We start from the raw sequence: 22,590 nt of genomic DNA, 5'->3' as shown, positions 1-22,590 counted from the left end.
AAACACTCCTGTACATCATGGTAGAAGGCATAAAAAAGATGACCTATGTGACTGAATGTGTTGGAGGACTTTGGTAGATCTCTGATAGCACAGTTAATGACCATAAAATTCATTTTTCTGGGTGTCCTGGTGGATCACTGGTAGAGCGCATATCACTAAGGCTGAGTCCTTGAGGCAGTGAATCTGGCCCGAGGTCCTTTTGCTGCATGTCTTCCCTTCTGTTTCCCCCTTCCAGTCTTTTTCGTCACTGCCCAATATAGCATGAAAAATGCCACAATAGAAAATGATAATCTTTTTTAAAAAAGTGAATTTTTCTGTGTAGAAAATTACCAAAATCACCCCTTTACTCCCACTGTGACCTTTTTCTCTCCTGTCCAGGTAAGTGGCAGTGGCTTGATGGAAGAGCACATCCTTCAGACGGGACCTGGGAGAAGTACTTCTGTTACAAGAGACGAGAATGAATATTCGCTAAGGCGTACTATTTTAATTAAAGGCAATGACCATGCCTGTTATGATTAACCTACATATCATCTTTACACACCACATCGGGAAACGGCTCTTATCTATGTATCACGGTCATGTGAGGTATTTCCAGATTGACCCTTGTCTCTTAAGACATGTTATCCTCTATTAGCGAGACGTTACACCAGTAAAAGGCATTCACTAGTGATTCTTAATTAAACATGATCAGCACAGACTAAGTCTTCATTTCTGTCTTGATAAGCCATAAGAGCACTCCTGGGTAAAGTGAGAGCTAACATGCAGCGAGGGGGGATTATGATTAGCTTTAAGCTTTGCTTCGTTCCTGCTGCCCTTGCTCGTCCTCCGCACTCTGTCCTCTGCAGTCCGAGACGCCCCAGTGAGTTGAAGGAACATTTATATCACCGATGTGGCCGTTAAAGCTCTCCAGAGTTTTCATCTCACTCCGGCCTCAGATAACTGACATTTTAAGCTGCGTTGCAATTAACAGGCTCACATTTGGGTTGGGCCTCCAAGAGGAGCGTTACCATATGCTAATTTGGCAACTTACGGCTTGGTGAATTACTTAAGGGGGTGAACTATATGTAAGTTTTATTACTGCTATGGCAGATGCTTAATGACCCTCAACAATGATAAAATATTTTATAATGATCAAACTCGAAGAACTCCAGGCAGGGGTGCTGCAAGATTGGTGGAAGCAGACAAATAATTTAGCAGCCCTCTGTCTGTACAGAGCTCAGAAACATTTTAAATACATCATGAAGGCAAAATCATGCAGTCAAGGGCCCTCGTGTCACATGTTTTTCTGAAATCCTATAAGTGCTCCTGACTCGCACAGTGAAACAGTAGCGATGATTTAGTATTGAAAGCAGTCTCTATTTTCTTGAAATATTCAATGTTTCTAATTAAAAAGCTCCATTATGTATGCTGAAAACACACAAAGCTCCCGGAACAATATCATGGTCCTGAATATTATACCTACAAGCAGTGATGCCTGTGGCTTGCATTACTTTTTTGTGAGCAATAAATGGATGAAAACATTTTTAGTCAGATTTCTTAAAGTGATACATCTTTCATGAAAACATCGATAACCCCTTTGTTATCTTTAGTGCTTCTTTTTTAAGGCCTGAATTCATTCATTCATTGCTGCAACCTAAATATGATAAGATTAGTGATATTCTTAGTCTGGCCTGCTGAAATAGACTTATTTTTTGTTACAGCTAATGGTCCTGTAAAAGCACAGTGCTCCAAATAGCTCCCTTAGTGAACAGACTATCAAAATCTCTTTGGAAGGTAGACAAATCACTTCAACGGCTTTCATCTCCATTTATGAAATTACCCTTTTAGCTTAAGTGCTCTAATGAATTTGCTCAAAATTTAACATAGTGAAGATGTATTTTTCCCTTTTCTTCTCTCTCATGTAACTGTAATTCTCCTATAATATGTCCAGAGAAGTACTTTGGTTTGTGCCCATTGTATTAGTCCCACCGGGGGTTCAAGAGAATACTGAATAAACATTTAGGTCATATAACTGTATATAATAGACATTATTATTACAGTATTGGACTTCCTCAAAAAGGGCATTCAATTTGTATTTCACTGTTTTTGTATAGAGGTCTATGAGAAAATTACCCTACTTCAAACTTGATTTATTGCCTCACTGAACATTTTCCGGATGAGTTTATGGTCTCAATCACTAAAAAGAGAGTCTTCTTTAATACAGCATGATGTTCTTTTTGTAAATTATGGTCCCATTTAGAGGAAAATAGAGAAGAAATCAGGATATGCTTTCGAGTGTTGGCTACCTTGTGATTCACAAGTTGTTATCAGGTGCACTGTGTGTTTTCATCTGACTTCTGGATCCAAAACACCAAGATGTTGACAGGCAAAAAGGAGATTGTATAGAAGTCTATGAGAAAATGACCCTACTTCACACTTTTTTTTTTACCTCACCAAACATTGTCCTGATGATTTTATGGTCTCAATTGCTAGTTGCTAGTCTTCATCAATACAGCATCACATTCTTTTTGTAAAGTATGGTCCCATTTAGAGGAAAATAGAGTAGAAATTAAGATATATTAAGCTATATTCACAAGTTGCCATAAGGTGCACTGTGTGTTTTCATCTGAGAACTCGAGCTCGAAGATGTCCCAAGAAGAAGGCTTTAAATTAAATTTTAAACAACTATTGAATGAATTGCAGAGAAATTGTCAAGGCTGCAGAGATGTGTGGCCTCCATAAAATAAATCCTACTGACCTTTTTTGCAGAATTCTTTGGTTATATAACTTTATTGAAGGACCACCTACATTTTGTCAAAGACATTCGTGACTAAAAACCTGCAGAATTAATGACATTGACAGCCTCAGCTGTACTTTGTGTTTTGTCCTAATAAGTAAAAATGTAGCTAAAAGCACTGCCAAACAGCCTCACTAGCATGACTCTAAATCCAGCTAACCTTCACTCCAAACTGTGTGAATAAAACACCAGGCCCCAATATATACAAGTTCTCAAAGGTTTAAGAAAAAAGTAACATTGACCTTTTTTTTTTTCTTTTTTTTACAGTAGAAACTGAATATATTACCTCAGAGGTTTTGAAGATATACCCTGCTTTCACTGCCTCAGAATCACAATCGCCGGTAATTGGTGTGCCAAGATAATGTGATTCCAAGAGATTTATAACAATCAAACAGTGGAGCGGCCGGGGAGATTGAGCCATTTCACAGACCAGGGGATAGACATCACTATAGCCTTAACTGCAGCCCCTATTTCCACTTCTCATTGCAAGAGAGAATACTGATTTAAGCCATCATCTTCAGACAGGTGCTCTTATGGCCATCATCCATTCCCATTAGGCTTCAATCACACCCACTGATCCCAGTAGACAAAATAGGTCTAGAAGAAAGGTACCTTATAGTAAAGATGTATTAAACTTGCCCTGCTGAAATTTATTCATACAAGAAAATCGCTCATAGTGCTGTACTGTAGTATCCAGCTTGCTTTTCTATATTCAGAGTGCAGAGAGACAGCTGAGAGGAAGTTAAACGATTGGATTTATTTAAAGCTAAATACTGGCAAACATGATAAAAACAGATATGCTAAAACAAGCATATCTATACTCAGTGGATGATACATGAACATGTTTTTATTGTCTACTATGCAAACATGTAAGATAATGTGGCCCTTTGGGGGGCAAGCAAGACAAACGCAATACAAAGTATCCAGGGTTTTCTGCAGGGAGAGGGGAAATTGATCGGGAAAACAAATACGGCATCATTCTCTCACATGTTTCTATTCATCGCTCATATCTGCAGAAAATGGATTGTGCATTGAAATTATGCACAACTTCCCCTCACAGCGTTTAAGACATATTCACTAGCTCGCAGGCATCATACCCACTCACACAATCCTATTACGTTTGACACAAAGCGTGCTAAGTGTGTCTGAGGACTTGATTTTAATGGTTCATTTGTGCTCGGTGCCCAATGTCTCTTCACTGTGTGTAGTTCAAAGCAAAGAAATTTGCCTTTTAAGTCGTCACATATTAATGGCAAGCATTTGGCTCGACAGAAAATTAGAGTTTTGTTTTCTCTTCTCCGGCAGCCCCTTTTCATTCTCTCCTGAACCTTGAAAGGCAGAATGCAGCCGACAGAATGTGGGTATGTAAATGGGAAGAGAGGAGAGGCGCCTTAATGAGAGCTGCTGCGGGACTGTCAGGATGTGACACTGATTACAGGCGACACGCAGACATGTGACTCTGCTGCCATCTGCTGGAGCCACACTGAAGCACCCATGTGGACCCATATTTGTCAAACTGCTGAAAGTGAGGAATTATAATATTTCTTTATTTATGATTTTTTTCATATTGAAAACATTGACATCATTGGTTAAGCATTTTTTACAAAAGTTGTCACATCCACTTAAACTCTCACATTTCAGACAGGCAGACAGAACATCAAAGGAAAACAAATATACATTGATGATAACCAAATAATAAAAAAATTAAAATTAAAATAAAAAAAAGACTCAAACTACTCTGTGTAAATCCTTAAGAACATGACACCAACATTCTGGACCTCTGGCATAAAAAAAAAAGTTAAAAAAAAAAAAAAAAGAGTCCCAATAGTCAGAACATGGCCATTGTGAAGACTAGGAAGGCAGCCATAAGAGAGTGAAAGAATAAAAATTAATTAATTATTAGATAAAAAACAGGAAGTCAGGCAAAAGGAAGGCTCTTGACATGAGTTATGAACTGTGACCAGGTTCTGTCATATTTATCCTCCAATCCACGTACTGCATACCTAGTTTTTAATTAACATATTTGTAATGATGTTGAAGTACTCTTAATTGAAGAGAGCTTCAGCAGTCTTTTAGGCTGATTAAGAACAGACCCTGAATCAGGAGTTACAAAGCTTTCAGGCTTCGTTCCCATTAACACAAAGCACTCTTTACATATATCCTGTTTTTAATATTTCATGTGCTGAGTCATTCAACTAAAGTGATTTATGAAATGTCAATACATTTGCTGAAGTTATATTATTAAATAGTATTAATATATCATTCAGAATAAGACTGGTTTAGTCCACTATTTGCATTTGAATTAAACATTTGACAGGATGTTTTATGACTTATTTCAGGGGTTCAAAAAGCAAGTATGCCAAACTATTAAAGTAGTTTTTCTCTTATTGGTTTACCCCATTAAGTCAGGGGAATTTATATATTTCTTCCTCTCACATGTGTGCAAATATTAATACTGTGACTTACCCATTCCTATTTGCACAGCTTCTTCCCTCATTTACATATTATCTCGATATTTGCACATTTTATGCAAGGCCCCCCATTAAGTTTTTAAACACAATCATCTGTTAATTGTTGTTTCATTTTCATTGTGATATGTTTGGAGGAGATTGATTATCAAAAGTTTTGAGAAGAGATACACTTTATCTCATGTCAAGATTAAATCATATTGTCACAATCATTTCATGGAAAGAAGTAAAATATATTTTATTCAAACTATATGGATGACGTGTATGTTGACTTTTTCTATTCCTCATATTTTCTCTTCAAGCTGCTGTTTTTTTGACTGAAGTATTGCCTTAATCCATATTTTAGTACTTGATTTTGGAACAATACACTGCAGCAAATTCCTTCTGAAAACCTACTTAGCAATAAAAACTATTCTGATTCTGATGTTAATAGCTGCTGGGGATAGACCAGATAAGGATTTTACAAAAAACATAAAAATAATAATCAACATAAATGAAAAATGAGGTAGATGTAGATTAAATCCTTGTCTCTGATTGGCTCATAAGTAGATTATACTTTCACATTTGTACAGTGGGAGGAAGTGGAGACCAGTCGTTCATGTTGCATAAGCAGTCTATGGGCTTCTGCTGCTACGAACATTCATGTGATGTGTGTGGTGTTGAAATAATCAGAAAAATTAGTCCTTGATTGGGAAAATTCTGAAAGTTGATTAACGTTTTGGCACGTGTTTACACCCAGTTGATGTCAAATTACGCAGAAACGTGGACATAAATGTTAAAGGTTGATTGCAGTGGTGGAAAGTAACTAAGTACATTTACTCAAGTACTGTACAATTCTGAGGTACTTGTACTTTACTTGAGTATTTCCATTTTAAGTAACTTTTTACTTCTACTTTACTAAATTGAGGCAAATATTGTACTTTTTACTCCACAACATTTAGCTGACAGATTTAGTTACTTTTCCGGTCGAGATTTAACATGAAAAACACACATTAGACGTTTTTTTATTAAATCTTATAACAGTATATCAAGTAGTTAAAATGAGCCCTTCATTAAGAAAATCCGAACGCTGCTTACATAAAAGCATCAATACAAATAATCCAATGATACATTTAGAATACATATAAAACAATCTGAGTGGGTTCATTCTGCATAATGAGTACTTTTACTTCTGATACTTTAAGTACATTTTGATGCTGATACTTTTATACTTTTACTTCAGTAAGTTTTGAATGCAGGACTTTTACTTGTAGTGGAGTAATTCACAGTGTGGTATTAGTACTTTTACTCAAGTAAGAGATCTGAATACTTCTTCCAGCACTGGTTGATTGTAACAAATGATTTACTAAAATACATAAAGCATACCAATTTCTGCTCACATGAAATTCGTAATGCAGTTATTTGCTGCCCACACAGACCTAGAGTTATTTATCAGCAAACAAGTCAGCTACAACAATATTTTTAATGGTTTCAGGGAATGAACAGCAGTACAGAGCAGGAAAATACAACACATGGTTTCCGCTATATCAGTTGAGTGGTGGCGGCCCGCCCCTTTCAAAATAAAAGCACATGGATGTTAGCAGAGTCCAGCACAGAATTTACAAGAAGACTGTAAAAGTATGATGCCTTTAATAAAACAGAAGAAAACTCATTCTCCTTTACAATAATTCAATATTAAGATGGAATAGTGGCAATAGAATGTGCGAGAGGCCACCAAATTTAGGCTTTTAGGGCAAAAACTTTCTCCGGGTGAGCATGCCCCCGGACCCCCCTACTTTGTTCTAAAGCTTGTTTTGCAGTTGAGTGTCATTTTTTATACTTTCTAAATTGCTGATTGATATTTCCATTAGAGATAGACCGACATATCGGGCTGATATTTGTGTTTTTTTACTTGTATCGGCATCGGCCGATACATGCGTGCGTTCTCCGATCAATGAGCCCATTTCACTGAGCCAACACCAGGCAAGGCTCGGTGCAACATCTGACATTCTCTGGTGAGCTGCTGACAATGATGGAAAAAAGAAAAACTTATCAAATATGTGGATTATCTGAGATGCCACCACCTCGAGGCCTAGAACAACATACACATTGTAGGGTTGTCACGATACTAAAATGTTCAACTCGATACCGATACTCAGGAAAATATTCGATACTCAATACCATTTTCGATACCACAAGGATAAAAACAAAGGCCCCAAAATTTAACAGAAATATTTTTATTAACAAGAAAAATGCAACATGTAAAAATAAACAGAACCACAGGTTAAATATTTATAATAAAAAACAGTTGTGCAAGAACAAACTGCAACTATGATAACAAGCTTCAGATACTCGATACTTTTGAAAATGAGTATTGTATCCGGATACAATGTTTTAGTATCGATACTTTTTTGAGTATCGATACTTTTGACAACCCTAACACATTGTTTGCTATCCAACTGTTAATATGTTTTATTTGTTTAGTTAATAAATGTTTCCTTTTTTGTTTATATTGAGACTTGTGTAACATTTGTTATCATTGTGTCATTTTTATCATGTAAATGGAGGGAGAATAATTGGTATCGGCCTCGGCATTAAAAAACCCGTATCGTTCGACCACTAATTTGCATGCACACACCATCAAGGGGACAAATAACCCATTACCCACTGCTGGAAAAAAAACCTCAGGAAACACTGCAACACATCTTCTTAGAAGCGTCCATATTGTTTTTAACACTATGACGAAGCTCACAGCACACTGACGTTGGTAGACCTTGGAAAATCTGAGGAACATGTGAATACAAAATAAGCTGCAGGATAAATGTTAGTTGGAATTCTAGAGAATTAATTCATTAGAAAGTCAATAAATCAGACCGTGGATTAAAAAAAAGACTCCAGCATGAAGCAATAGTGCTCTTGTGAAAGTGACTTGTTAAGTGATGTTAATAGTTGCTGGGGATAGACCAGATAAGTATTTTACAAAAAAAAATAAAAATAATAATCAACATAAATGTAATAAGCAGTCTATGGGCTTCTGCTGCTACGAACATTCATGTGATGTGTGTGGTGTTGAAATAATCAGAAAAATTAGTCCTTGATTGGGAAAATTCTGAAAGTTGATTAACGTTTTGGCACATGTTTACACCCAGTTGATGTCAAATTACGCAGAAACGTGGACATAAATGTTAAAGGTTGATTGCAGTGGTGGAAAGTAACTAAGTACATTTACTCAAGTACTGCACACACCATCAAGAGGACAAATAACCCACTACCCGCTGCTGGGAAAAATCCTAGAGGAAACACTGCAACACATCTTCTTAGAAGCGTCCATATTGTTTTTAACACTATGACGAAGCTCACAGCACACTGACGTTGGTAGACCTTGGAAAATTTGAACATCTGATAAACATGAATACAAAATAAGTTGCAGGATAAATGTTAGTTGGAATTCTAGAGAATTAATTCATTAAAGTCAATAAATCAGACCGTGGATTAAAAAAAAGACTCCAGCATGAAGCAATAGTGCTCTTGTGAAAGTGACTTGAGGTCACATGGTGGTTTGTCAGCGGTCTCCAGGGTGAACACAAGAGAGAGCAGTGAGACCACAGACTGATTACTTGGCCCTGTGTCATCGGTGCTGTGGGAGGATCTCTAACAGCCAGGGACCAGTCTGTTGGGTTGAGTGGCATCCAGAGCTTCTCTCTCACCAGGACAGCTGCATCTGATTACTCCTCTGGTTAAACTTTGGACCGACCATCCTAAAGAAAGTGAGGTGGGCAGAGCGAGTCCTGCTCATTAAGCAAGATTTTATGATTGAACACAAGACTATTTTACTTCCCCATAATAAAAAAGCACCATCATGACTATTGCCATTTGAGAAACTGTTTCGTCACTACAAACGATTTAAATCTTACCAAGAAATTTAGCCATTTTATGTTAATAATTTGAGCAGATCCAGTCCGATATATTATTCTGCTGATATCGGCCTGACGTAGATATATCAGTATCTATCAGTTTTCCCGTATGAACTGATATGAAAACCTTTTTTACAGAACATATAATGCAGAAAAGTAGGCTTATGGTGTAATGGTGTTTGCTATTTATTTTATTTATATTTAGCCTTGATTTAAATGCTCAGCAATGAACTGATACTGAACATACAGTATTGATGGTCATTTAGCTATTTATTTTTTATTTTCTCAGTGTTTATTTCTAGTATTATAATACATTGAATGTATCATGTTTAATAATGTGAAATATTCTTTTTTCTTCGCTTAAAAAAAGCAGCCTTCTGAGTACCTTTGTTAAAATTCACTAATAATTCACTATTGCCCTGTTTAGATGGAGACGATCTGGACAGAAAACGCAAAAGTGGTATAGTGTTCTCACTTTTTATTTCGCATCTAGACAAGCGTCTTTAGGGGGAAATATGGTGACGCAAAAGTCTCTGAAATACTGTAAACTACTACCACACAACACCACCAAGAGCTCCACATGCGTAGACACTTCTCTTCTCCCCTACTTCTCTTCCTGGTTCTACCGGGTTTTCGCCTCCACCGAATTGGTGCAAAACTGCCCAAGATAATTAATGCACCTTCTCTGTTCTGTTATATTATCTGTGATAATTCTGCTTAACTGCTGAAATGACTCCTGGATCAACATGGTCTCACAGAAATCCATGGAATAGCCACGGAATCGCTCAAATTTCCGTGAAACTGACACGGATTTCGCTACAATGCAAGTTAATGACAGTCATATCCCGTGGCTATTCCAAAATACAAAGTGATTATGTACATTCACTGAGTGAAGATTTAGAAAATAAAACATATATTTCTCGCTAGAAATGTGATCAAAATCCATTTTTATGCTGTCAAAATATTGATTTTTCACTAAAAATGAGAGAACTGTCCGCCATGTTTTTTGTTCTGACCGCTGGGACCTTGAAAGTCACGTGACTTGGAACAAACCAATAGCCACGGGATATGACTGTCATTAACTTGCATTGTAGCGAAATCCGTGTCAGTTTCACGGAAATTTGAGCGATTCCGTGGCTATTCCACGGATTTTGAGTTAAGCGAAATCCGTGGCTATTTCACGGATTTCTGTGAGACCAGGTTGCCTGGATAGTTCTCAGAGCTGCAGGGCAACTTGAATGTCTGACTGATGGAAATAGTCCGAAATGTTTGTTGTCGTTTGTCTGGACTGCACATGGATGTTACGTAAACGTGACGAGAGCCAGCTTGAGCTGATCAGAGACACTTTCGCATTCTTAACCCTTTAGACGGAAACACAACGGTGGAACTTTTTTAAGATTTCCACTCTGGAGGGTGGTTTCATTCAAAAATGCTGTCAACGTCAAAACAAAAGGCACATCTGATAAAATATTTTGTCGTTTTTACCCGAGAGCGTTGTCGTGTAAACAGGCCCTAAATCAGCTTCCACATCGACAATTGGTGATTTTTTTTCTCCACCAAAAATCAGTATCAATCTCAAAAATCCCATATATTTCACGCTCTAACAGTGCTCCTTTTGATCACTGTAGCTGACTCTGCACAATATTATTAACTATTTGTAATAAATGTGCATTATTTATCATATAGTTGTCTTGTTCACCATAACTTTTTGTTCCTTTTTATTTTTCATATCCTTTTCACATTACATCACAACGTGTGCCAAAACTATTTACAACGTGCAAGCTGGTTGAGTGCCATGTGAAGTGACAACATATTACAATGAAAGTAAACGGCCCTGGAGGTGAAACCAGGAGAGAAATCCTCAAAGAAGATGCTGTCGAATTTAAAAAAATTGGTCTCGTGAATGTCAGCCCAGCCGGGCTTTGAAGCTTTCAGGACAAGATATGAAAAGGACAGCCAGCTTTCAGACTGCTTTTATGTTTTTCTGCGTCACATGCTGAAGAGTGTTTGGACAAGAAAGTTACTTTGGGGAGATTAGTCAAACCTGCCGTAACTCAGTCTGTAGAGAAAGGACGGTGGTCTTTGTTGCATCATTACTTTCTCATTAGTTTATACACTACCGGTCAAAAGTTTTAGAACACCCCAATTTTTCCAGTTTTTTATTGAAATTCAAGCAGTTCAAGTCAAATGAACAGCTTGAAAGGGTACAAAGGTAAGTGGTGAACTGCCAGAGGTAAATAAAAAAAGGTAAGGTTAACAAAAACTGAAAAATAATGTACATTTCAGAATTATACAAGTAGGCCTTTTTTCAGGGAACAAGAAGTGGGTTAACAACTTAACTCTATGGAGTCTTGGGCTATTTTGTCAAATTTTTTAATTCTTTTCATGTCTTTGTAAGTCATTTTGTGTCTTTTTTTTGTCATTTTGTGTCTTTTTTTAGTCATTTTGTGTCTTTAGGTGTCTTTTTTGTCATTTTGTGTCTTTTTTAGTCCTTTAGTCCAACATAAAATGTGATTTTGAATCTTTTTTTAACTTTCAAAATACCATCATGCTCAATAAAGAATTTTAAATGTTGCAAATGTGCATTCATTTCAGAGTACACTGAGACATTAAACTGCATCATTTTCAATTAAATTCTGGAAAAGTTGGTGTGTTCTAAAACTTCCAGTAACTCTAAAACTAGAAGAAGAAAACTTTAGAGTAAACTCTAAAACTGACCAGTAGTGTATGTCAGGTGCATCTTTGACATTTGGTATTTCCAGTCGGACTCACAGAGCTCGTTCATTGGAAATGTATTTTCGTAGTGGAAAAACACAGCCATGGTGGTTTTAACAGGCAAGGAGCCAAGAATGCTCTTTCCTCAGTGGGGAAACCAGAGTTCGGGGCTAACTTGTGGTCAAAGCCGGATGTGATTTCCTCAATTTTCTTTCAAATTAAAAAAATATATATCATCACACATGTGACAAATGTTGATGTAGCAAGTGATGCATGGTGATCCTCCCCGGGGGAGCGCAAAATTCCCACACGACTCTGTGGCTTGCAGTCAGACAGTCAGCTGGAATGTTGCAACATGGGAAGTTTGTTGATCATCGCTGTCACATTCACTTTTAATTACTTGATGAAAAGCACCCAAACAGAAACACTGTCACTCTCTAAAAGATTCAAAACATGTAATATGAGATTTATAACTACCGTAAAAGCCTTAATGTATATATTTTTTTTTATTTGCATTCCAGCATTCCTATTGTGAGAAATTCTAGTTCAAACTCAGAACCACATGAACTCTGTAACACTGTCTCTTCATTCATTTATTATTATTTATTATTTGTCTTTCAGTTCGGAGGCACATAATTATTCAACAAGGCATGCAGTTGGAGGTTGTTTCACTTTACCAAGATCCAACACTATGATTCAACGTACAGTTATAGTTATTATAGAGCAATGGAACAGTGGAACTCACTCCCTTATCATATTACTCAATTAAATCTATATAGCTTTAAAAAACAACTTAGAAGTCATTATGTAAATATCAACTTTAATTGATGCTGCTGTCTTTTTTGTGTTTTTTATTTATTTATTTATTTTTTTTATTTTATTTTGTTATGTCAATCATGTTTTATGTGAAATGTAATTAGGTATCGTCTGTGTGTTCTTTTTGTTTCATGTTATGTATTCATATAATGTATGTCATGTCTGTTATCATTCTGTGTATTCCTACATTGTATTTGTCACACTGAAATATGATGATAGACCCCAGGAAGAATAGCTGCTGCTTTGCAAAAGCTAATGGGGATCTAAATAAAAACAAACAAACAATTTATTAGGAAAAAGAGAACTGGTTGATGTTCACAACTAACATTTGTCTCATTAGCAGTATCGCCCTGGATTTACGCGATTATTACTGTATTATCATTGAAAATATATATGTTTTTAAAAGATAATAAATCTTGACTCAAAAAGTTTCACTTTATCACTGATACATTAACAGTCTTTTGCTGGGTATTTATTTACATTGTTCTGTTGTTGTTTAAGCTTTTCTGAAACTAAACTACGTTAAAGAATCATATTATTTACTAAAACTTCCTAATGTAGGACACAGGGAGATTTTGCTGCTGCTGAATACCTGATATCACCTGATCAGTTTCTGAAAACCCCAATGCACCCCAGGGATGTTTTCTTATATATAAATGCTGCCCTTACTAGGGTTTGTCATATTTAGTTCTGTTGTAATGTTCGTTATTCTTTTCTCATGTAAATATATTTAAATTCAGAAAAAGACTGGTCTTTTTTATTTCATAGGCTTCTTTTTAAAAAAAGATTTGTTGTTTTGTTTAAATGTGCACTTTATGGAGCTTTGATTTTTTTTTTTTTAAAAGGTACTCCTGTTGTTATACAGTATTTATGTTCACTTAAATAAACGGTTTCAATAAAACTACTTGTGACATGTCATATTTGACTTTGACTTAACACACCCCTTTCAACTAATTGCACAGCCTTAAGAGCATGCATATCACGAATGCTGGGTCTTGTTGGTTTTCTGAGAACCTACTGCACCTACTGGTACCTTGTTTGCCATGTAGCAAAAAAATATATACTAAAAACACGGATTAATCTGGTTAGTCACTTTGGACTGCTATTATATTGATCGTATATCGATATTCATCCTAAATATATGGGGATATGACTTTTGGTCCATATCGCCCAGCCCTATGTCATCCCCTAGTCTGATAAATTCAATTTGACTTTAATGGAAACACGGCTAATGACAATGAATGAGCACAAACATTGCCACCAGTCAGTTAGAGTGCAGTGGGCCTGAGTCATCATCCAGGCACCAGCAGCATGCAAAGAGACACAGAACTGGTTGAAAATTGGCAAAGTTTAATTTAATTTCATTCTCTCTGCCAGAAGAGAACAGAGCCAAGAAGAACGTTAAAGGGTTAAATTACTGGCTACACTATTTTAATATGAGTATCTGCTTAGCTGGCGTCCTTTCATTTGTGCTGAGTCATTTTTATATTATCTGGAATATGTCTTTTGTTTTATTTCAGTCAGTCTGGTGACTTTTTCGACAAACCAGGTTTTAAAGTTTTACATGTGAGTCACAGCTTCAGAAAGCCAGCAGCGCCGAGTCTCTTACAGGCAGCAGAGCGCTGGTTGCTATGTGGGCGGAAATTTCACGCTGGCATCCAACGGCCATGAGCGCGTTTTAAACCATTTAAGCGATTGTTATACAGAGCATCCCGTGGCGTCCTCCACCTCTGATAGAAGGTGGCGTACTATGAAGCCGTCATTATGCTCAATTTGCGAGCTACCTTCTCTCCCACCTCCACTCTTAATGTGAAACACTTTGTCTTGCCTCGAAGATTTGGAGGAGTTTTTGTGCGAGTGCAGCCATGAAAGGATTACATTAGGTTAAACCTTCCAACACAAGTGGGAGGATTTCAGAGACAATCCAACAAGATAGAAGAGAATCAGGTGCATTTATCATTTTAATTACTCGCCTAAGAATATGCAAATAGAGAATCTAAGATAATTAAAAAGGGGAATTAAGTAATCCATGCCCTTTATTAATCTTTGTAGCTTTCTCAGCCCACAGCCCCCGCTGCTCTACATTTACTCACACTGAAGTTTTAACAGCAGTGCTGATGTCACAGACAAACCTGCCTACTCCAGGACGCAGCAGGTAAAAATGTGTATATGTGGAGAGGTCAGACGTATGAATTTCTTTATGCTGAGCAATACATGTCCTCCCAACTGTGAATCAGCAGAGGCCCCACGATACAATTTTATCCCGATACACTGTAATAAATGATTTTGTAGTTATTTCATTTTACTTAATATATTTGATAAAATGTATTAAATATAAATGCGTCCTTGATTTTGAGGCAGTTGTTTAAGTAACTTTAATATAAAAATGTTTGAGATAGAATCTACTTATTTTGATCACATTAAATATAATCTTTATGTGTATGTGATTCTAAATCAAGAGAATTTTGAATGAATCCAACACAATAGAATTAGTCTCTTTTTAATCTACAGGCACTTCCTGTTAAGTTGTTATTAACTCAACTTGTAACGTAGTTAGATTTAATTAATAATATTGCGTGCAATCTGTTGCCTCAATTTTATTGAGAAGCTATTGTTTATCTTGTTCTTTTCTTTTTTACAGTGTACTTGAGTCACGATACGTTATTATTGAGATTTTAAGCATTTTGCGATATCAAATCAAAATTACTTTATTTATTCCTGAGGGGAAATTCAGTTAGTCTGTTAGCTCAGAATGAGCTCTAGAATGAGACAGCCTGATGGCTGTAGAAGCGAAGGATCTCTTGTATCTCTCCGTCCTGCAACGGAGAGAGAGGAGCCGTCCACTGCTGTTTCTTTGGTCCATAAAGGTTTTGTGTAGCGGATGATCTGGGTATTTCAGGATGGCCTCGAAAATCTTGACAGGTCATCTCTCCACCACCTCCTCCAGTGTGTCCAACCTGGCTCCAACCACAGAACCAGCTCTTTAGACCAGTCTGTCCAACCGCCTTGCATCTCTGTGTCTGATGCTGCCTCCCCAGCAGACTGCAGCATAAAACAACACACTACCACCACAGACTGATAAAACATCTGCAGCATCTTACTACAGATGTCCAGAGATCTGAGCTTCCTTAAGAAAAAGAGGCTTGTGGTGAGTATTGTGATATTTGTCAAATAAGAGAAAATTCTCAGTCTATTCATCTCACTTCAGTCTTTTTATTTCTCCACAATGAGAGTCAAACCCACAGACTGACCAACAAAGTATTCAGTCAAACTGAACTGAACTGATATCAAACATCTATGGATGACAACAACTGCAGCATTTTATCAAACTTTTCTAAACTTTAAGCTTCACTGCTTTTAATTTTTTTGAATGAAACATAAAAAAGCCGAACTTTGCAGCGTTATTTCAACAACTTATCAATACGACATGGTGCCTATATATTTCTAAGATCTAGTTTCATATGATACCAGTATATTCATAAAAGTGAGCCCGCGACAGCCTCCAAAAGAAAAAAAAAAAAAACGTGAAGATACTGCCTGCGCCCCATTGGAACGTTGAATATCAATACTTGGCGGCCATTAATAAAATAAAATATTGTGATTCTATGCTGTATTGATTTTTTCTCCCACCTCTAATCACAAGACAGTGATATTTGATGTCAAGAGCTGGAAAACTAATCAGTGCATCATTGTCAAATTGTGACTATAGCTATCACTTTTTTTTTTTAAACAGGTAATATTATTATATTTCATTGTTTTATTTATTCTCTGTGTTTTGCACAAAGCACCTTGTGGAGGTATTCATGTATAAACACAATATAAACGGTGTCACTGATCGTCCTTGAAATTCATGTCAGCTAGAAGGAGGAGAAGCTCTGGAGGCCACCATCCCTGCTTCAGGATCTTTCTCTTGTCCGTTTTAATATTCCAAAACATTTCCATCCCCTTTGTTACTACAGGTTAGCTGTAATTCTAATTAGATAGCAGCTTGTTGTCCAACTCTGAGCTGCATAGCAATGAGAAGGATCTGACACGGATACGCCCTCAGCTTTGTGAAGGAGCTGAAGAAACAATCATCCTGCACATTAATTCTCTCTGAACTTCTCCTGGACTCCCTACAGGCAACAAACAAGCTGTTGTAGATGCAGCCTAACTGGGAAGCTCTGACATACACAATCTGCCAAACAGCCAATCCCACTTCTATTAATTTTCCATGAGATGTGAGCTATTCCCTGTGCAATGCATGCAGGGATCACTTGTGGAGCAGAGCGAGTGAGTCACAAAGAGAGGAAAGGAAAAAAAAGATGGCTCCCATCAGGGTTACGGGCAGAAACCCCTTGATTACACAGAATTACAAATAAAGCAGTGCACACTTCTATTTCTTTTTTTTATGTTTTTTAATATTTAAAACCTTCATAACCCTTTCTCTGCGCGGTGTAAAGTGGGTCTAAAGAGATTTACAAGCATATTGAATATTCAACCAGTTTTTTTCTGACCATATGATTTAGTTCAACTCAGTGAAATTAAATGAAAGGAGCCCCCTCTGTCCCCCCATAACTGTGGCCCCCACATGTTTTATTCATGGGCAGTGATGAATGCAATGTATGCTTACATTGATCATGAAATTCATTACAAAATGTATGTTGCACACAAGAACCTTGGTGATGTGCAGACTATTTGTTGGTTAGCACAGAAATAGGTTACTAATACAACCAGGATTCCAAGACTCCAGATTCAGAGTGTACATTTACAAACGTTTATCAGTTTGAATATCAACTTGTTAACACATTCCCATTCAAATCAACCTAGCAGGATGGTCAGTGCTTTGGCCATTTTTATATGTGCTGTTGGCATAAATGTAATAGCTTTATGTCCCTATAATAAAATCAACTTGCAGCAAATTGTGGACTCACTGAGGTCAGAGTGTGCAGTAACGACCAAATAAGCAGTGAAGGTCCAGCCGCTGAATTAGTAAAATTCAACAACTTAATGCTTCATCTACTCACTCTGATTAGCAAGCTAGCTAACTAGCCCACTGTCTGCTAGCTAGCTAGCTATCTTACGTAGCAGTTCATAGCCAGAGTTGCCAACTAGTAAACTCTAAAAACCGCCATATGGTGCCATATTGCGAAGAGGGTCTAAAAAGTGTCAAATAAGTATGACAGTAACCAAGTTTGCAACAGTGTTTACTGCCCCACTGACATTGTGACCATAACAACTAAAAACAACTGCCATTTTTTATGGACTAGCCGAATGACAATGGCGAACAGTGTGTAAATGACCTTTATAAAGGTTCTTTGTGGTGTGTTTGGATTGTATAGCTTGTTATTCATGTTTGTATATTTTCTACAATGGTGTGATGCTTTTATTTTGAAAAGGTGCCGTCCAGTGTGAAATGGGTGCTTTAATTTTGAAAGGCAGTGACAGGAAATAAAAAGTGAAACAGTAAAATGAAAAATGAACGGTAAATAATAACTTATGCTTCGTAATTCATATAAAGTATCAAAAAGGCCTCTATAGTGGCTGGCTGACAGTGACACAAGGTTTGTTGGAGTTTATTTTCTTCTGTCAAATATATTAGTGGCTATTTTTGTTGTCTTAACTATTAGATTAGATTTAGAATAGATTCAACTTTATTGTCATTGAACAGAGTACAAGTACTAGGACAACAAAATGTAGTTTAGCATCTAACCAGAAGTGCAGAGTAGTAAAGTGCAAGGTATTTACATATAAACACAGTGTATAAATGTAGTGCAGGTATGAATTGAATATGCTATAGAATATATACAGTGAATGAATATGTATAGAAATATATACAGTAAAGAATGTACAGTAAAGCAGCAGTGCAGATAGATGAATGGATGGCAATAAATAGTCATAAATAGTCAAAAATAGTCAAAAATAGTCATTAATGTGGGCAGATTACAGGACAGTTTATTTGATAAAGCGCTAATGCTAATGTTTGCTATTGTTTTCCCATCTTGTAGCTCTTACGGTGAATTCATGAGGTGGTCAAGGAGTCTTATTTTTAATTCATGAGGCTATAGGTTGTGAATAAATCTTGTGAACTATCAGTTAAAGAGTCGACCATCATTCAGCCAGGGATTCTAAACAGTGCATTGTTAGTTCTAGTCATGATTCAACATTTGAGTCTATCCAAAACTCTGGTTTATACCTGCAAAACTAATTACATTCCCATTAGCCTCAGCTGTACTGTCCAGTGCTAATTAGCTCACATGCTAACAAGCTAAACTGAGTAAGTGTACATGGTAAACATTACACTTACTAAACTAGAGAATGTTAACATTTAGCTCAAAGCACTACTGTGCCTGAATACAGTTTTGCTCTAATGGTCCACTTTCTCAGGTCATTTCTAAGAAGATCTCAGCCAACTTTCCCCACTTGAGTGTTGCCCAGCAGACAAGGCTCTCAACAGATGTGCTGCAGATATTTTCAACAGGCCTGTCCCAGAATATTCCTCACCTTTCCCCCAAAAAACGCCCCAGTGCTTAAACGAAGACAAACATTTACTTACGTTGTTGTAATGGAAAGAAGCCGAAAAACCACAAGCTGTGACTGATGTATGTTACTGCCGTCTGTGCACTTTTTATTCTCAAATAAAGCACCTTTGTGGATTATTTGTTACCATCCTTTGTTTGCTTGAAAAGAACATGTTGACAGACCTGTTGGCTTGTGTGACTGAATTTAATAAATGATATAACACATGGAGAAAGACACAAGTGCCCTCATCACACCCATGTGGCACTTCTGTCTTGTTTTCCCGGCACCTCATTAACCCTCTGTTCCCACTCACCCTATTGTCTCCAAAGGCAGCCATATTAGACAATAACAGAAGACACCAGTGGAGTATAGTGTCCCTGATTATTTCCCATAAACACAGATATTTATTTTTTTTGCTGTTGCATTTCTGGCAATGTACCCAATTAGCCGTGTGTCTACTAACGTCCTGCTGGTGCATCACTGGTCCTGCTGCAGGCGTATTTGTTTCTGTGCCAGCGAGTGCAAACTTATTAGCCTCCTGCAGCTTATTCTTTGGAAATATTAAAGCACTTTTCCTGGCTGCCCTCTGTAATTATTCTAGGAAGAAAGAAGGGCTCTTAAGATTTTTGCCAAACATGGTCAGAGCAACATTAAAAAAAGAGGCACTTTGTAATCACACGGCTAAAAAAGTAGCTGATTTAAGTATGAATCCGTCAACATGCTACGATTCTTTTTTTGTTCCCTCCGGATTACAAGAGCGAGCCGGTGCAGTTTGATAGCAGATGGGTGAAAAACAACTCATGCATGAATTTATGAAAGCCAGTGTGTCAGAATTAAAAATACATTCAGTTTTAGTAGCTGGCAGGTACAGAAAGCTACTGAGACAGATGGGTTTACACAGAAGTACTGGATCTTCTTTTTCGTGCACAGTCATTGATATTCTGCTGGAGCTGAGGCTAGTTAACATTGATTTATCAACCTTGCTGCTGCGTCTCCAGATGTTCGATGGCCAGTTGACATTTGATGAAGCATAGATAGGATCATGTGCACCACTGGTGGCCACTGGCAGAGCTTCCTAGTTGGGATGCATTAGGTAAGCCTCCACCTGCTCTGTCAGATAGGCAGCTGAGTGAATATGCACATCATGGCTTCTCTGTCCACTGGCAGATGGAGCCACTCGAACTGTATCTGCAGCCTGAATACTGCAAATGAAAGAGGTTGTCCGAAGCTAAACATGATCCAATAAACGCCTTGTTTATGTTTTTTTTAATGGCTTCAAATTAGGTTGTGCACAAAAAATAAAATCTAAACACATGTCAGTGGTGGTGGAGAGGGAGGAGGAAAAGGGGCAAAAAAAGGAGGTGACTGTCTTGTTTTTGGAAGTCTTCCAGAGAAAGGCCGGGGTCAAGTCGTCTGGGAAATGGACGGACTATCTGGGAATTCCAAGCTAGAGTGTACTTCCCGCATTCAAAAGACCCTTCCAGAAAGGAAGGAAGCTGTGTCAGTCCCCACTGCCTCAAGATAATGGCTATTGTAGCTTTAATTTTCAGAATAATAAGAGCAACATCAATTAACTTAGAGTAAGAAAAGTTAAGGCTATTAAGTGTCATAGTGAACCCAGTCATTAGTGTAAATAATGATTATATAAGGGTGTGTAGTTCTAAAACTCAGTGAATCAAGATAGATTTGACAGATTTAGGCCGGATCAAGTAGATGAGTATTAAATGCTACTTAATGATGGCGCCAGATTTGCGCTCTGAAAGCTCTCAGCTGATGTTTTACTGCACACAGTTCAGTAAACATACTGCTCTTTGTGCTGAAGCTTCAAACTGCGCTGCTGCAAAAACAGCAATCTGTCTTTATGCAGCGTATCTGGGCGAAAAGTGAAAGGTTCAGCAGCAGTTACGAAATATCTCTCTACATTAGAATATGATGGAAAAGTCCATTTCCAGTAGTTCAAGTCAAATAGCCCCAACCAAGTTTTGAGTCATATAGATGGACATACTTTTCAGATGCCAACATTTCTATATTAAAGATACTTTTTAAAATTGGTCTTTTGTAATATTACATTTTTTGAGACAATGAATTTTAGGTCCTCATTAAATGTAAGCCATAATCATTATAATTAGAAGAAATTAAATAAATTAAGACATGAAATGTTTCATTCTGTGTTTAATGGATCTATATAATGGGTTATTTCCACTTTTTGAATTGAATTACTGACATAAATAAACTTTCTATGGTATTCTAATGTATTAAGATGCAGATGATCCTGTAGTAGTCTTATTTGCTTGACTTTTGGGGTGGGGCGACTCATCGACGTCATCAAAAACCTTGCCAAACACGGACGGCACCGTCAGTCCCGTTTACCTTTTTGTCTCAACCCAAAAGTAACATATATTCAGATTATTTTGATTTTATTTCCCAGAGATTTCATGCAGACCTGTGATACCATTTAAGACATTTTTTTATATTAAGATAATATTTTTTGTTGCAGAAAGAATGTACTTGTTACAAAAAAATCTGTTAAGAGAAAAGTTAAGTGTTATTCAAATTGTTATTCAATTTTTACTGTAAGATATTCTGCTCTGTTGTTACTTGTAATAAAAGTGACTTGAATTGTACATTGTGTTGTTATTTTGCTGTTGAATTGGTAAAATGTACATTGCATTACATTCCTTTTAGTTCCATGGAACATGCTCTTGATTTAACTTTGTTTTGGAGAGGCTTTATATTGGAGAGTAAAACACAGACCAGTTAGTAGTTGAAGGGAATAATGCCCTGCAGAGCATACTTTGTTTTTCATATTTGTTTGTTTTAAGAGAAGATTATTGACTATTGAAAGATAAATGACAAGTTTTTACCATTTTACTTTTTGGTAAATTTGTTAAAATAATCGATAGATGAATAAAAAAATAATAATCGTGAGGTGCAGCCCTACTTGCGTTTAAGAATCCATTAAAGCAACTGTATATTTGTACAGGCATGACAATTGATAAATTAAACAGACGTGAGGCCACTGAATCTGCATATGAACCACAATTTTGTGCTACACCTCTGATAATAGTTCTGAGCAAGCGGCAAACCTCAGTGGCTAAAAAATGAAGCAAATGCAAAACTGCAGTTCCTCAAATGGCCACTAGAGGCTGGCTCCAAGAGAGTGTCAATCTCCATAGACTCCCATGTTAAAATGCCCAACTCTACAGCAGAAATAAACACGTTCACAGCCTCATACAAAAAGAAAAGATAAGTCTTACTCTTACTAATGAGATGTTAAAAAATAAATTTACTTCCAAGTGAGCAGCTTGTCGCAGTTTTGTGAGCACTTCACGCCCTATTTCTTTAATTAAATATATAATATGCTGCATATTCTTAAATAAAAATGTATAAACCAAGACAAAAATAATCCCTCTCAATCATC

This window comes from Centropristis striata, chromosome 11 (assembly GCF_030273125.1).
Source record: "Centropristis striata isolate RG_2023a ecotype Rhode Island chromosome 11, C.striata_1.0, whole genome shotgun sequence".
Classification (NCBI taxonomy): domain Eukaryota; kingdom Metazoa; phylum Chordata; class Actinopteri; order Perciformes; family Serranidae; genus Centropristis; species Centropristis striata.
The sequence above is the reverse complement of the archived record's forward strand: the minus strand, read 5'-3'. Positions refer to the sequence as shown.